The sequence below is a fragment of the Genypterus blacodes genome, unplaced genomic scaffold (genome assembly GCF_046128005.1).
Source record: "Genypterus blacodes isolate CSIRO-AG114 ecotype Tasmania unplaced genomic scaffold, CSIRO-AGI_Gbla_v1 ptg000076l_1, whole genome shotgun sequence".
Classification (NCBI taxonomy): Eukaryota; Metazoa; Chordata; class Actinopteri; order Ophidiiformes; family Ophidiidae; genus Genypterus; species Genypterus blacodes.
The window spans coordinates 6173832-6189301 of record NW_027466885.1 but is presented as its reverse complement, the minus strand read 5'-3'; positions in this window follow the sequence as shown (position 1 = coordinate 6189301).

The window sequence follows — 15470 nt, the reverse complement described above, 5'->3', positions numbered from 1 at the left end:
CACACGCACAGATGGAGCGGCGGTGGCGCGCAATCCGGGTTGGACCCCCCCCCCCTCACACACACACACACACACGCACACACACAAAGTATTACACCAGAGGCGTCGTTATTCTGAATTTCATCCCGTCAATAGCTGCACCATTGACTGAATTTGAGCTTTGATCAATATTGTACTGTATTGTGGTGTTTATTGGTTGATTATGAAGAATCTATTGGTAATGGTGGGTTTGATTCTTATTTTATGTATTCATGGTATTAATCAATTTTTACTCTCTTCTTCCTTTAGCTCAATAAAGTTACATTGAATTCAACTCAGTGAAGGCAAATCCTGACAAACAAGCTGCCAAATGCTTTCATGTGGAGTAAACAGAACTGTTGAATGAGTCCAAAAGAACACAAACTGTATCGTCACTGTATCAACATGCAGTAATATGTGTGTGTGTATCAGCACAGCGGAGATGTGTGGCAGGAAACCTCTCACCCAAATATAAATCTACACCCAAACTCATATCTCTGCAGTCCCCCGGGACGTAAAAAGAATTTAAAGACTGTTTGCAGGGAGTCAGAGAAGACGAGATGCAGGACAGATTGATGAGTCTGCACATTTTAGAGCATCTCTGCTGTAGAGGATATAGAAATATGACCAACAACTGGGTCGGCTTCACACCTAAAATGTGACAGTTCTATGGTGTGAGCCAATAAAACCATGTGGGGGAAAATCCTTCTGAATGACAAATAAAAGTTCAGCTTAGCTCAGGGAAAGTATGAACAGGAAAAAGTATTCAGGTATCAAAAGTATTTTTAAGTACAAATTGGGAAGAATGGTTCCCTCTGTTAAATTAATATGTGAACAGGAGAGACACAGGACTCAAGACTGGGAAGAGTAAGAAGGGAGGGAGAGAGAGAGAGAGAGACGAACAAACAGAGCAAAGGGACGACAGGATGCTGCTGAGTTGATGGGTTGATGGGAGGCAGGTGTGCAGACTGAGCGTGAGGCGAATGAGAGCGGTGATCAGGGAAGAAGCCAAACAAACACACACACACACACACACACACACACACACTATCTATCTATCTATCTATCTATTTATCTATCTATCTATATCTATCCTGGCTGCATTGTGTACTCTGTACTAAGCATCAGCGCTCTGCAGAGTATCATGCATCCTGATGTGACTCACTGTGTGTCATCAGTCGGAGAAGCGACTGATATATCCGCCGCGGCTCCGCCACTGTCTGTGGATATAAAAAGGTCTTGTTTGTTGGTACCTCAGAGGCTCTAGAGGGCCACGGATCTACGAGCTTCTGTCAGCAATTAGGGGTTGGATGGCGGGAGAAAGCAAATGAAATGTCAAAACTCATTATCGCGGCAAAAGACACTCCGCAGTTTCCGAGCTTGAGTCAAAGTAATAAATGGAAAGAGCTCAATGTTTTCATTTGCAGCCTCTCACCTTATCATTTCTGCTCAGGTTGTCTCCTTCTGCCTCTGTTATTACTGCAATCACAAGTGTCTCTGATTAGTGATCAGGTCTATTACTTACAACCTAAATGATTGAAGTTAGAGAAATATAGACGGATTAGCTCATGTTATGTGCTCACTGAATATAAACACACGCGTGAACAGCTTCGTTCATTTCCCCTCCAGAGACTCACCATCTTTGCCTGTTACACCCACTGGTTATCAATTTTGTGAATACCCTCAAATCATAGCTCTTTACATTTAGCACCATTAAAAATCACATTATATAGGCTTTAATCCTCATGAATGAATTTACCCTCCATTAGCACGTACGACTCATGAGCTCTCACTGATTCACAGCGGGGCCTTGCAGCGTTCCGGTGTCCCAGGACAGCTTCATTAATGTAAACATGCACACATTCATCTCATTCAGCTAGAAACCCTGTAAATTGGTGTGATGTGTGATGTCTGGCACTGATCCACAGGTAATGAAAAGGAACTAATATCTCATTTTGATATCACACCATGTATTTGTCTACGGAGCAGCTTATTAAGCCTCACAGTGGTTTTTTTTTGCTCTTGGCTTCGACTTTCAAGAAGCCAAGAAATCGAACAAAAGAAGTGGAATAAAATATCTTCACCGCCTCATGTACTTCTTTTGTTATCAGCTCCTTCCAGTCCAGGCCTTTATTAAGAGCAAGTGTAATCTGAAAGCTGTGGAGAGTTTCCCCGGGATTGGGTCCAGCTGCATGGCGAGCGTGGATGAGAATAAGTGGCAACGGAAACCAATGAATGAAGAGAGGGACGTTTGAAGGGAAACAGCTGCTGTAAAGAGTTTTGTTATTTTACGCTTCACTCACTCTGATGTTTAATTAGTTCTGTGAGGTGAAAAAAAAAAATCTCCATTAAAAATGTTCAGTTTGTGCAGCGAGTATGGGAGAAATAAGGCAAAAATATTAATGACTTTCTGTTCCAACTCTGTGGTTTACTTTGAAACTTTCTTGCTTTGATCACAAATCTGTAACCGATACCGAGTGAATCAGAATTCCAAGTCTGTGTTTATTTAATATGACCGTGCTGCAGGATGTTCTGGTCACTAGATCCTCCTTCATCCTCATAATTCTAACTTCTGTGTTTGCAAACATGACACCCAACTGACCACTGAGCTTGAATAAATTACTGTAAGCCCATGAGCTCTATGCCTGCTGCTCTGCACCTGGCCCTGACCTCTGACCCCTCTTATAAGGGTGCAAAAAAAACACCCTGTAATGCGATTCAGTATTGGTGAAATCAATGCTGACTCGCATTAATATCAAAACAAATTGCATCCCTCCCTCTGCCTAGACGAGACAACATGCTGGTGTGTGAGGCAATCAAGTCAGCGTTTCTGTGAGCATTGCAAAAGCCTTCATGGACCGCCAGGGATTAGACGGGTTTACAAGAACATAACTTTCAAAGGCTGTGATGCCAACAAACCAGGAAACAAACAAACATCTGACCATTTCCTGTGCTAATCTCTGTGCAATTGTATATGCCACGCATACAAATTCTACCATGCTCTCTCTCTCTCTCTCTCTCTCTCTCTCTCTCTCTCTCTCTCTCTCTCTCTCTCTCTCTCTCTCTCTCTCTCTCTCTCTCTCTCTCTCTCTCTCTCTCTCTCTCTCTCTCTCTCTCTCTCTCTCTCTCTCTCTCTCTCTCTCTCTCTCTCTCTCTCTCTCTCCATCCTTGAGCTGTCAGTCTTTTTACTTCCACAGACCTTGTTCATTTTGGTTTAATCTTTAGCTCTTCTCCTTCATTGCGTGTGAATTATACTTTGTCTTAGATTACTGGACTCCTTGGGCATCACTGCGCCTGGACTTCTTATTTTTAGCCCACAGTGTTTTCTTCTTGTTCTTGCTGTTTTCCATGTGAATTATGTAATCTAAACCAAATACCCACATTAATGAAGTCGACGCCTGTTAATGTATGAGAGCAGTATGACTAAGCAACTCCGAAGCGTTTGAGAGGCGGAGCAGATCAATTGTATGGATTCCGATGTAGAATCAGTTATTTCAGTCTGTTGGTTTTCCCAAATGAAAAGATGTAAGTGGGAAACTGAGCGTGTTGCTTCTGTTGCATCTTGTTTGTGAGCAACCGTAGCTCTTCACGGTATGGAGTTTCAGTAATAGGAGCCTGTGCTATTTTCTGAAAATACTCCCTGATCCCTCTCAGAAGCAAAACAAACAGCAGGCAGATAACCGACATAGCAAACTGTGTCTTGCAAGCTGAGATCATCTGTGGAGAATATGATCTGCCTCCCAATGAAAATATTCAGAAATATACTGTATAAATCAGTAATAAATCCAGTAAAAGGTCATTTCTTATAAAAAACAGCAACAGAACTGATTGGTGACGCCGCAGCCTCTGCTTTATTAATGTGTACGGATTGGATTGGAGTATTGAAGACCGAAATGGGACTGAAATCAATAGAAAGAGACGTACAGTATAACCTGTGAAGAGCAATCCTTACTCTGTGTGCAGTGCAATCACGGTATGTTTCAGTCCAAATGCACCAATGAAATGCATGGCTGAGACTAACATGTGGTGTAAGTCACAGAGTGCATACTTACTGCAGGAGTTATAAGATTCACCCTCAGAGCGGCAAAGCCCGGATCAGTCATGGGGAGTCAGCAGGTCATGCGGTTCGATCTACAACCCAGAGGAACAGCTGATCATCTCAAAAAATGCTGAGTGTGCACTGTGGGAAGGCAGGCGGTTTACAATCAATGCTGCAAGAACGGACGGCACACAGGATTGCCACTACATCAAGCAGCGGTGTGGGGAAAGAAGAATTTAGGGAGGTGTGATGGAAAAGTTACAGAGGAGGAAGGAGTGATGGAAGAGGTGGAAAGAGGCCAGAAATGCTGAGGAAGAGGAGGACAGGTGTGGGTGACCTGCTGCTTTGGGAATGCCTTCTCTTTCAATTTAGTCCCAGATATTTTTCCGGGTTCCTTCTACTCAATATCGATGTCATTTGCTGCTGCGATGTGATTCAGACTATTTGTTCTCTGATAAATATTTGAGTACTTGTAAAAATTAGGCTATCAATCAATATTTTAATTACATTGAATCAAATGTCTCTGTGCAATGACCAAACCCTGCAGCGCTACAGAGCATTCAGCTTGTCTTAGCTCATTGTTTTGCTTTTATAGCTGCGCATTCATTGTGTAGTTGCTGCTGTTATCTTCCCCTTTTCCATTAAAAAAGCTGCAATAAGTCACCAACAGCACCGGACCAGTGCCAAACCACAGAGCTAACAAAGCTAATACCTTGCTGGTGAAGAAATGTGAGCATCTTGACAGATAAAGATCAGTTTGACTCAGGACTTGGTGGAAAAAACAACAGAGGAGTCGATATTAGATCAGCTGGACAGAAACACGGTGTCAGAGGGAAATGGTTCTCCATTTCTGCTGAAAGTGTAAAAGGGTTTTTTGTGGAGCTTATGAAATAACCCTTAACCGTGAATTCATGAAAGAATATCAGGACTGTGTGTGAGTGACAGGAATAAATTATCATAACCTTTACCAAAATATTCCTCCTCTTAATCCCCAAAAGTGACACGGAATGTCATAAAGTAGACACACAGCGTTTTGTGAAGCTGCAGATTATGACCATGTATCAGGTTCATTTCATGTGAGAGGAAAGAAAATAAGAGGATGAAACCACCTTGAGAATTTGAGTAAAACCTAATGTAAACATCACGGCGCCTCGCTTAGTGGAACACAACAAGATAAAAAATCCCCCAGCAGGAATATATTCCAATGTGATGCTCACACTCTCAGACACACACTCAGACTTGTTTAGCATCATGGGGCAAGCAGAGGCTTCCTGCAGACGTCACCTACTTTATCATGCGATTCATGAAGACACAAACATACACTCAAACCTTGATTCACTCACTCTACCACGGTGCACTGAGGCGTGCCGCTGTGTTCTCCCACGATCAGTCACCGGGGAAACCAGGAGCGTTTGATGGACACCTGTGAGTAAATGAGAAGTGAAAGTCACTGTGAAAGATCAATGCTCTTGTTGTTGCATACCTGAACAGCTGCAGAATTACCGCTCGGTGATGCAGACACACACACACTCACACACACACACACACACACACACACACACACACACACACACACACACACACACACACAACAGATGTCGCCTTGAATGTAATGGAAACAGTTGACATGTGAATTCTCAGTGCACATGTGGCATAAACAGTAACAGTAAACATGTAACACAGTTCAGGCAGTAGGTTGATCTCAGGTGTGTATCTGTGATTACAACTAGAACAATGGGACAGATGGTGAAAACACACAGTAAGTCACATCCTGTCATAAATACAAGTCTTCTTCTCCACACTGTCATCACTCATCATCATTTTTGTTGAAGTGAAAACATGACTATCTTCATGACACAACAAACACAACACACAAGCAGGTTAAAGGTCCTTAAACATGTCGCCGCCATGTCCCAGTTAGCAGCAAAGTATCAGTTGTGAAGTGTGTCGTTGCGTTCTGCTTTGTGTGTGTCTTAGCAGGGCACTTGTGTGTGAGTGACCCAGCAGCACCCGCCCTCGTGCACAGATGGGCGTATTCAGTCATTAGCCACACAGGCGGAGATGTTGATGCGGTCTGTTGGCTGTGAGGTGAATCACATCGCTGCTTGCTGCTGAGTTGCGTCTGCGTTTCCACGGCAACCATAGATAGCAGACACATTGGAGTGGGTGGTGACCTTCAGAGACGCTACCTATGTTATTTTAGGTCATTAAAAAAAGTTTTCTTACAGCTCGTGTGGAAAGGGGGAGGCGACTAAAGAAAAGCAAAATAACAAGAAGGCAAAATGTCTGACCTTAACGAGAGGAAAACAAAGGAAACTCAAAATTGAAAATGGAATTGTTTTCATTTAGAATGGCTGAATCATTTTATATTGTGACCACTTAATAATGAACATGGACGAAATGTGAATTTGTTGTTGGTGGTTTGTTGTAAAAATGAATTTCAGTGCCGGAACAGGATGAACCTGTGTGAGGCCAGAGGATGTTTTCCAATCTGCACTATAATAAAACAGACTTTATGTTTTTTAGAAGGAGCAGTGAGCGTGACGCAGCAGGGTGTCTGAGCACAAGCACAGGAAACTTCAAGCCACTCTGTTGCTACATGATGCCGCCCATGTGTGTGAGTGAAATCAGGGACTTTGAGAAAATGAATGAAATGTGTTAAAAACTTCAAACCTTGAAAAGTGAGATATCTGAGTTCATGTACTACAAAATGTTTCAGTATCTCAGTCAAGACACGGCAGGTTCTGCAAACTGAATGTCGGTAACATTAAAGCCATGCAGACGGAGGTGTTTGAAGTGTTTGGAGACACTAGACATTTATTAAATGAATGCATTGTCAGTGTGAAGTTTAACACTTATGCCAGTCTGAGAGAAGTTTTGTCTCTTACCAATCACATACCATTTAACATTTACCAAAGCTAGAGCCTCATTAAGTACTGTGTACCCATAGCCTGTGTCTACTGAGGAGTTATACACAATCAGATGCACTGTATCATGAAAACACTGCACAAAGGTTCAGTCCAGACACCCATCAGGGACAATATAGAGCTATAAAGAGATTTTAGCCCACACAGACTTTTTTCTTATATTGACAGAGCTGGTAAACATTCAGTTTCGTGCTCTAAGGCACTTTAGCAGAGCAGATGCATCTGAACCAGCCGGTATTCGGGGCGGCAGATGATCTCTCTCGCTCACTGCCAACCTGCTACCCTTGAAACTCCCCCTGGGGTGGCCTAACGCAATTTGTGACCCATTCTCTATGTTTGTAAACCTGCAACCTCCTCATCATCATCGTCAGTTCGAGTTCCATTTATGAAGGCGATAAATCAGACTGAAGTGCGTAAGATCAGTAGCAAGGGTGAAAAACCATACCAAGACAAATGACAGTGAAGGGATTGGGAAGAGCAGCATGACTCGGGGCTTGTGTGTCTGCTGAACCAAATCAGACCGCAAACTAAAAGCGTGGACATCCAAAGATGAGAAAGCAAGAGGTAACTTGGGAACATTAATGGGTATGTAATGCCTGTTTTCATCGGTCCCTGTGGTTTGCTTGGTGCAGATGCAATCTATGCTTTTCATAGTAAACATCTTCTCTGAGGGGGTTTGCTCGCTGATCTCGTAAAAGAGGGACGGATTCTAATTAGGCGATTATGATATGAAGTTAATGAGTGGAGAAGGTAAAGTGAAGATACTGTGCGCTTAAAATGAAATTCAGGAGCGAAGGCCTTAAGGTAATGGCCTTCAACATGATGAATCTCATGAAAAGAATATTTTACTGTTAAATTATTCAAACCAATTGTATCATTTGTATGTGTGTGTGTGTGTCTGTGTCTGTGTGTGTGTGTGTGTGCGCGCGTCACAAGGCAAAGTAGTGATGTCAAGGTCACAGTTGGAGAGATGTAATGATTTCCTGGGAGTGATATTAAAGTAGATTTACATAAAGGATGAAGAACATGGTTAGTACAAAAAACATAACAAAATGTAATTTCTCCTTTTGCAACATAAATTGAAACAAACAAGTGAACGCAATGTAAATCACTCTGCACACAAATGCAACCGAACAGCCTCATCTCACCACATTACCTCTGGCCCCACATGTTTCTTTATCTCCGTCCTTACTATTACATCTGTCACATTTAATTAAGAATCCCCACACGAGTCCCTGAGCACTGACCCAGATGGCACAGCGTTTTGATCCAGGTCTCTGTCTGACTGCGGGACTGGATGAGATTTTACACGCTGCTGCATCTGCGCTGCAGGACTTTGACCTACCTGTAGGGGGGCGGCTTTAATCTACCCACAAAGCACATGCAGGGGGACTGAGCATTACACTGCCTGCAGTTTGAAAAGACAGAATCACACCTTTGATCACTTGCTCTTTATTATAAAACAAACATCTGTGTTGCATGTTTGTGTATTCTTTCACTAAGGGTTAAGAAAAGCATCATACACACATATTTCTATGTATTTACCTGCCAGGGTTGCAACGGAGAGAGTGTAAAGTGGAACAGAGGCACTTCAGCACGTTTCTGTTTTTGTGAATTATTTAAGAAGTACATGTTGTCAGATGTGGAGTTATTCAGAGTTCCCTCGTTTTTCAAAGGGAATATCTGAAATAACTTACAGTATACGCCGTATATGTATATGAATTGCATCCAATTGCAACATACTGTATATTTGCTTGTGTGTGTTTCCCCATGTCTGTGATGAACCAGCTAAGCTATCTGTTGTTCACGTGCATCTTGATGAATTTGATTTACTCTTTCTTTTGGGAGACAAAGTACTCACCACATCACCTCTCAATGTCCAGATTTGATCGATGTACAGTTCACCCATGATGAAGAGCGGCAGCTGATCATTGCTGCTCTAGAGCACTGGACCAACACACACACACACACACACACACACACACACACACACACACACACACACACCACACATACACCTGACTGATCTCAGGAGGGGATGGGAGCACAGAGGAGAGATCCTTTGCTGTGAAATCTTCTTTAAAGTTACAACAAGAGCATAAAGCCAATCCTCCGGAGAATCTCCAGTTTGTGCGTCCTACACAATCTTTTATTCACTTTACGACAAAGAATAAAGAAATGCTGCTAGTGAAACACAGCCTTTAATCAAAAATGCATGCTCTGATCTGATCCATTTTTAATCCTCTATGTCATCAGCTACAAATGTTTCTGGGACAAATGGAGAGTGATGAGTATTTTGAGGGATGAGTAATCTGTGTAAACGATGTTGGTGTTAATTTCCATCTCTTCTGGAATATTTGGAGTCGTTTGCGATGTTTAGTCCTGAAAGCACAGCTGCTCTGACACTTACGTCTAAACATGGATTCGCCATCTGCACCATCAGAGTGGAGAGGAATCTGACTGTGACCATGTGGATCTCATCCTCCACCATACAGGGAGCTGCAATTGAGTAGAGCACTTCAAAAAGGAAATGATGAGAGCGAGCAGGAAGGCGGAATGCACAGATCAGAAAGGCAATGCGGAACCCATTTAACAGAGAATATTAAGTGCCACAAAAGAGTTTCAGTTGATGTTTGCGTTAAAGCTACAGGTAATAGTAGGAATAGGAGTCCAGAACTTGAGTGCTCTGTAAAATATTTCTATGTGGAGCCCCCTAATCTGATTTGGGTAAATCTAAAGAACATTAACATTAACCCCACCAGAAATCGCTACCTCTCGTGGAGGAGCTGTAGAGGCAGATTTGGGATGCTGCAGGAAGGAAGGAAGGAAGGGGGAGCAGGGCATCATTAAAGTCTCCCCTGCATTTGCAATGCCCAATTCATACAGATGAAGGATGTCCATCGTGCAAAGAGGAAACACAAACCAAGATGCGATCACAACCCACACAGAATTCAAAATGACAAAAGAATAGTTTCATAAGTGAACATGTAAGTCCCAGCGACTGTTGTCATTATCCAGATGCAGGGATTGCATTTTGCGAGGCTGTCAATAGGTCAAGAGATCCTTGACTGTCTGTGAGTTGTTGTACATACAATTTGTACAAAAGCTGTCAACTGAAAGTAGCACTTGAGAACCTTTCAGGCGGTGAAAGAATCGACTTGCATAAACCCTTTTTAGATGAATAACTGACCTGGAACAATCAAGGTCCTGTCAATATAGACACAAAAGGCGTTGGATCAATGTGCAAGAGGGATTCGACGAGCAAATTCACGTTTAATGGACCGCAACACAAGAAATGTGACAGCTCAACCTGAGATTTGGCCGAAAACCGCACCTGCTGATGAGCCATCATAGGATACAAAGCAAACAAATATGCTAAAATGACAAGAAATGCCTGCAATGTAAAAGATCAGTTCTGGACACGACTCAGATCTTCCTCAAATCCAATCCCTCTTACCGTCCTTTCAAAAGACGCAGCTGCATCTCCATCTCTTCAAAGATCTCCTCAGCAACATAGAAGCTAATTCTGCTGCTGCTAAAATTAGGATTGGCAGATAAACAAATACCTAAATTACAGCATAGATTAGCAGTATTCTGGAATATCGCAATTTACTACTATTTTGTGCACCAGACAATGTAAGGAAATCATCTTTCCTCTGCTGTATCATTTGGGCATAAGATGATTTATTTGCAGCAGAATCAAAAGCAGCGGTTAGTAGAGTGGAACAGTAAGAAAGACCTGTCAGGCAGAGAAATGTGACCTTTGGGTTTTATGTTTTTCATAAGTTATCAGATTTGTTTCTTACCTTTAGAGAACCGCTTATTCTTCAATTCAATCTCCAAACTCAAAGACCAGAACAAAACAATCTGAGCAAAGAAGACTTATCAAAGCTGTGAGTGTGCTGAGGGAGCAAAACAGCAAGCATGTGCACAGATTGAACCCAACATGTGCTCAATCACGTGTCATTTAAGTGGGTACCGTATGTAATGTAACACAACTTCTCAATGACACATGGCAAAGGAACACAGACTGAGCGATGTGAGCGTACGAGCGACCTGAGTGACGACATGAGGAGAGTCGAGTCTGTTGTGCAAAGCAAAGCACAGGGAGCAGGTGCAGCCCATGTGAGTAATGAGCAACGCCTGTGAGCAATTAAGCTGTGTGTGTGTTTGTGTGTGTGTGTGTGTATGTGTGTGCGTGTGTGTGTGTGTCTGTGTGTGTGTGTGTGTGCATTGCTATGAACCTATTGATAATCATGCATGTAGGGAGGCAGTAATCGAGTGGGTAGCGCTTCCGCTTAAGAACCGGAGGGTTGCCGGTTCGAGTCCCTGCCGAGGTGCTCCTGAGCAAGGCACCGAACCCTCGATTGCTCCCCCCTCTGCGAAGGGTGGTAATATAATGTAATGTAAGTCGCTTTGGATAAAAGCGTCTGCCAAATGATCGTAATGTAATGTATAAAAAAAAAGAAATATGACTTTTTCTGATATTGAATAGTGTAGTGTAGCATTACTGATGGCTCTTATATAAATGTTGTTAAAGTTAATTTGGGCTGAGTGAAGTACTTAGTCTTCTTCCTGATTTCTGTTGAAGCAGTTTCCTTTTCTTATTAAGGAAATGTATTTTTATAACACCAGACGTCTGCCATTAAAGTTCCCCAAACAAGTGTATAGACAACGAAGACTAAAGGGCTGAAGAGCTGTGAGTGTGAAGCACAATGATGCTGCTGCAAACATCACATTCATTATGAAAGTTTGGACAGCAGGTTACAGGCAGGAACTTTGGCACTACAGCATCAATAGTACTTCACTGGCTGATTACTGCTGATTGGAGCTGTTGAGTCTGTTTTACATGTTATCGTGACACATTTGCTTGTATTCCTAACTACAAAAAAATCAACCCCAGTCCGCACATCCCACACAAAGACAGAAGTTATCAGCCAGAGGCCAGAGATGGTTGCACATTAGTATGACTGAGAAGCCCTGTCGAAGTCAGACGCTCCACAGATCCATCTTCCTATAACAAACTGTCCAAAACAATGAAGATCTATGCCAATAAATCCTCATATCATGTCTATAATCTAGTACGTTGGAGTTGCTAAAGAGCTCAATGGATGATAGAAAATGATTTCAGTTTCATTGATATTTTAATGAGTGCACACTTATGCACAAAACATTGAGGTGATTTATCTCTGCACGATTCCACTTCCATCCTTAAAACCAATTCATTACTCACACCGATTTGGACAAATTAAAGACCAGAACGATCTCCAAACAGAAAGATACATTTGGTAGAATTAATTTTATGCAGGCAGAGATCATTTATCATATGAATCATACTCCATCTCTTTCAATAAGCGTCAGTGTTTGCTATAGATTCAAACCATAAAGCTGCATGTTCATAAGATGTTCATGAATAAAAAATTCAGAGGATCACAGCTTATATTACTTTGAAAATCTTGTTACTTTTATGGCTTTGAAGTGTTATCTTTAGTCCCTACGGCCTTTTTCTGATGATATTGAGTCGTACAGATTCACATTAATTTCTGACTGGACTGAAGATGGGAGTGGATGTGGATGACCTGCGAAAACAACAATAAGTGTCCATATGCACAATTATTTGTTTTTTTTCTGACAACAATCAATCTGAAGTGCGTGCAGTCAAGACAAGACAAGGATGTCATGGTCTGAAGAAAAAAAAAAAAATCAATAACGATGCTAATTCTCCACTTGGCTGACTGGATCTATGTATGCATTCATCTGTATTCAACCACAAACTGCTGAGCTTTGCGTTCTTGCGCTGCTCCATACAATACAAAGAAGAAATAAGAGAAAAATATAAGTATTTAGGATATTTCATCTGTGTTGTTATGCACCATCAAACTGCTTTATGCTGCTTTAGACCTTTTGGGTCCCCTGGCTCCCAACACTGCTCCTCGGGTTAATGGAGGTGACATCGACAAGCGCCATCATACTAATGATCACCAACCTGACAGGCGCCTAACTAATGAGAGCTGTTAGGTCCATCTATATGCTTTGCTGACCTTACAAGCCTTTTACTACATGCCCCTGGCATTAAGGGGCCATTATCATTTTACCCAGAGTATCTGTAAAACATTTATCAGCAAAGTGTTCATTTTACACCTCAGTAAGACACAATATGGCTCTTTATATTCTCTTATCACTTCTTAGATTTAGTTCAATGTGAGTAGTTTTTAATACTGATTACAAGGATTTGGGCCTGGAATCAAAAGATAAAATATAGTGGTGTTGCAGGTATTTGTATTTACCATTTTCTTGGCTGTGCAAAACCAAATCAATAATTTAGCTCATATACACCTCCTTCCACCATGCAGGTGTGAATACTTATTAACTCCAGATTGTGGCTTTGGTCATATTAGGACACAGCTGCAGGTTTGTTCTTCTGAGAAATGGGCCTCTCTGTCTCTTAATGCAACCTCATCCATCACTTCTTATAAATTAGACCATCAATACAAAGATGCATTCAATAACAGTGATGCACCAATCTATCCTTAACCTGGCAACGGAGCAGTTAGATGGTATGGATGGTTGTCGTTCCTTTCCCATTACACGACATATGGAACAAAATCTATTCTGAAGATGTAATGTATGAAGTTTTCCCTTTACCCTCATCGCTCCTACAGATCAAACACAAACCACTTACTCGCTTATTCAAATATGCAAAAATGTGAATAATTCATACGCTTGGCTGATTCGTTCACTGCAGGGCCGGTTGCAAATGTATTCGCACCACACTGACAGAGACAAACATCATAATCAAGATTTCATTAGTTGGAGGTTTTACAAAGGCACTCACAGACTGACACTAGCCGGATAACATGCTGACTTAAAGTAATACAGGAATTTGCACTTGTTCAGGTGTGTTATGGTGCTGTAGTTGTGTTCCCCCGTGTGCAGAAAATCCCATTTTGCATTTTTTAAAGTGCATTTTCCAATCCAATTTTTTGTGTTGTCTCTGAAGGCCACACTGTGCGGGATCATCAGTCTCCCTGTTCAGAATAAAGGATGTCAATTTTGTTTCAGGAAATCACTTCCACTGCGTAACCTTTGTTGTCGCCCTAGATTGATTCAAAGCTCTCTCCTCCTGTCTTAGCTTGGCCACCATGGGATCACAAGCTCTTTCTTTCTGGATTGCCTTGCACAGTTACATCACTTTATGACTTTATTGTTACACATCTGTCAAACACTCCAGCAGGTGCACACAAATGCAGCCAAGAAGCCGAGACAACAACTCTAACAATATCAAAACAGGGATCAGCCAATAAAAAATTGCAAGCGTAAATGCACCCATGACAAATCCGTTCAAAGTATAAGAAGCATTAGAATTACCTCAAGGAACCAGAAGCTATGAGTGTTGAAAGGTTGTCAAGACAACACAATCCAGTTGCCTCAAACAACTCTTCGATACCCAAACAGGAATCTTCATCAACAAACACCAGCATTGTTCCCAATCTGCCATTCAGTGCTTGAAGATGATTAACAGACCTGCCTTGTGTTTCCAGGACATCCATCTGTTCTGGAGTCAAAAGAGGGCTTCTATCAAATTACCCTGATGTCACAGCTAAATGAGAATTGTTGATCATGCGCAATATTTGCCACTATATTGTTCTTCTTTTTTTCTTCCGTAAGTTGTTTTGGTACTCAACTACTTGCTGTTGTTTGTCCAGTGGGTCTCCCGGCATGTGTGTGTGTGCTGTGATAAGCTAGACACTACTGGGTCGTGCTTGGGGAGGTTGCTAATTAGTTTGTTGTGGTGAAATAAGTTGTTCCGACACTTTTATAAAGCATTAAATGACTTTTGTCTGGAAGTTTGTTGTCATCACGTGTGTACAAAGTGGAGACATAGGCTCTCTTATTTAACTCTTATTTAAGTTTAAGAGAACCCCAGCAGGTACAAAAGTGCACTGTCAGGTTTGTTCATGGCCTTCACTGGTAATTTTGGGATGCTTTGGCGTGTTGATTGGGTTATTAATATATTGATTAGGGTTTGATCATGGTCAGGGGTGGCGCTAAAGAATAAATACAGTACATTCAGATTTCCCTCAGGCATTTTCTAACTTCTTCATACTTTCAGGTACAGAAACCATTCAAACATTTTTCAGGCCTTCACACTTCATTCAGGCATTTCTTTAGCATTTGGCAAAAATGATCAGCAATTGCATATCAGACCACATTTTGCACTATCACTCATTTCTAGTTTCTTTTGCAAATGAAACGCCAGGAGTCTGTGGCACATTTATTCCAACCTCGTCGTCTGCAGGCAAACACAAGCCAGACGGTGTGAGTAAAAATCCTTTTCACAGACACAATGTGCGCGCAGTGATAAGATTCTGCTATTTCCGCGATTAAAAACTCATCATTTTCGCCAAAAGCAGAACTTTTACTCCACTCGACCTGCTGACTTTGTGACAAGAATCTGAACAGAAATGACTAAAAATAGACATATT